Here is a 2,802-nt window from a genome sequence, read left to right as displayed (position 1 = left end):
CTTTATTTAAATTCGGAATTTTATCCGTGACGACTTAAATCTAGACTTTGATAAAAATAGATACGCCATCCTGTTTGATATGTATGTTCGTTTTCGTAAAACTTATTACGGATGCACAAACGATGAAACGCTGTTAACCATAGGTTCATTTTTGGAGAATGAACCTTTTGTAGTCATTGACTGCACGCGACAAAACGAGTCCGTCAAGAGCGCTACCGTGGATATGCGAATAGAATTTGACTGTAAAGAAAATGTGCCGGAGAATACTACAGCCTATTGTCTCATCTTACACGATCGCGTGATTGAATATTGCCCATTATCCAACGTTGTGCGCAAAACACACATAAATTGTCACGTCTGCAAATATTCTTATCATCCGAGATAAAAACTGTGACATTTCGCGATGAGGACACAGTTTCGATAGATTACTCGTCATGATTGTACCAACCTTTGTAGATCTGCAAGGATTCACCGTTGGAAAGAGATTTATCGTAAAAGAAGTGGCTGTCCTGAGAAGAGGTACAGTTCTTTCGCATTACATTTTTGTGAGTCCTATGCCATGGAATTCTTTAACAAAATTCGACAAGTCTGGCGGTTCCTGGTTGATTGCTTATCACCATGGATTGAGATGGGAAGACGGGATGATTCCGTACAGCATGGCGAAACGCCTGATTGCAGCAGCTGTGTTTGGTGAAGAGGATGATACCGACGAGGCTATCGTGTACGTTAAAGGCTATCAAAAACGAGAATGGCTCGGTGATATGCTCGATCGAGAGACGGTGTAATCATTGAAACTTTGGGTGCCGATTACGAAGATATAGTTTCTTTGAATAATCTAAGTGTTATTAATACTATGCGCTGTGGAAAATATGTTAAGAATTGCGCATTACAAAATGTTTTTAAAATATATAACTGGTGGTCACACCGTCAAATAAAGCAATAAAATGTATATTTTTAATATTATAATCAATAAAATGTGAAATTTTTAAAATTATTTTTCAATTTCTTTCTCTTTCCTTGTAATTAAGGCATACATGTATATGATACTACTACATATCGAGATGTTTGCGAGAATACTAACACGTTCATATTTATCCTTGACGCGGATAAAATTTCTACCTTGCGATGGTCGCGAACGAATAAGATTTCTATACAGTTAGGAACGATAGACAGAAAAGCGATTCGATAGAATAGGGATATCGGTTCGATAGAATAGGTGCTCGATAGACTGTTCGATTGGACAGGTGTATCGATTCGACAGAACAGTCATATCGGTTTGATAGGCAATTCGACAAATCAGCGGTATCGATTCAATATGCGGTGATACAACAGGAGTATCGGTTCGATAGGCGGTTCGATGATGGTTTCATACTATGTGTCTTCGTGACATTACCATGACATTGAGATATGATGAATGCTGACACGGTCATTTTTATTTTGACTTGTATAAAATATCTAACTAATGAAGGTCGCGAACGAAAGAATATGATTTTCTTTGTAGTTCAGACCAATAGCGATTTGATAGAACAGACAGGCAGTTCGACAGAACAGGGGTATCGATTTGACAGACAGTTCGACAGAATAGGGTATCGGTTCGACAGGCAGTTCGACAGAACAGGGGTATCGGATCGATAAGCGGTTCCATAGCGGTTCCGTAAAAGCATTTTTTATAGTTACGACTGTTTGAATTGCGAATTCATTTATATTCTTTATAGCTGCTATCATTTCGTGAAAGCGCGCGGTGTGTGATATAATGTATATATCAATATCATTCTCACGGTGCGGTCGCGCATTATCAGGTGGGCGAGATAATTATTTCTATGGCTTGCATTTTTACTCGCGGGTTCTTATGGAGCCCTTGAGTATATTCAGTCAGTCGACGTTGAGTAGTCGTGAAAGTCTCACGTCATTTGAATAAAAAGATATAACAACATGAAATGTATAAATTGCGAGAAGGACTTTGTGCCCAGTACCTGCGACTGGTGCTGTCGCAGGTACTGGCTGTGTGTGGGTAGGCGTCTCGCTGCGTCGGGATATCAAAACGATTTTTTGCGGGCTCTGGCGAGGGCTCAGACGTCTCCGCGCGAGGAGGTTGAAACACCTGACAGTCTGCGCGAGGAGACAAGGACACCTCCGCGGGACGAGGCCAGCCCGCGGGTGGAGGATGCGAGCCTGCACGAGGAAACGCCAACAAGTCCGCTCGAGGAGGCGCCGCTGCAGGTGATCGTCGACCGATAGGAGGGTGGTCTGCTTTTTTAATTAACGTGAGTATTTGTAGCTATCCTTCTTTCTTCTCTATGAAGCATTTTTTTAATATGCGCCTCCTTTGTCTGTTGCAGATAGCAAAGACAGTCGGATTTGCCTCGATTATTTTTATTATTTTTTACATTATCTAAATTTAAAAATAAATATTTTTTAGTATTTTAATCATAATATTTTCTTTTTTTCTTCTCTTCCTTTCGCGTACGTGCGCAACGCGTGCGATAAAAGTTGGGACGGCGAGGGTGGGACCAGTGGGCCCGTGAGCGCGGCGGCGCGGTTCGCTCTTCCCCGCACCTACAACGCGGTTCCCCCGTCCCCGCACCTACAATGCGGCTCCATCCTCGCGGACCCCGCACTTACAACGCGGCTCCCTCTTCCCCGCGGACCCCGCACCCACGACGCGGTTCCCTCTTCCCCGCGGACCTCAGGTCAAGTCAGCCGAAGCGAGTGGCTTCCTGCAGTTTCCCCCTCCCCGCGCTTCTCCCTCCATGCGGCTTCCCTCTCCTCGTGGACCCCCCGCGGACCTCCTACCGCTCCTGT

The sequence above is a fragment of the Wasmannia auropunctata genome, unplaced genomic scaffold, assembly GCF_000956235.1.
Source record: "Wasmannia auropunctata unplaced genomic scaffold, wasmannia.A_1.0 LD336074.1, whole genome shotgun sequence".
Taxonomy (NCBI): Eukaryota; Metazoa; Arthropoda; class Insecta; order Hymenoptera; family Formicidae; genus Wasmannia; species Wasmannia auropunctata.
Note: the sequence above shows the minus strand (reverse complement) of the source record.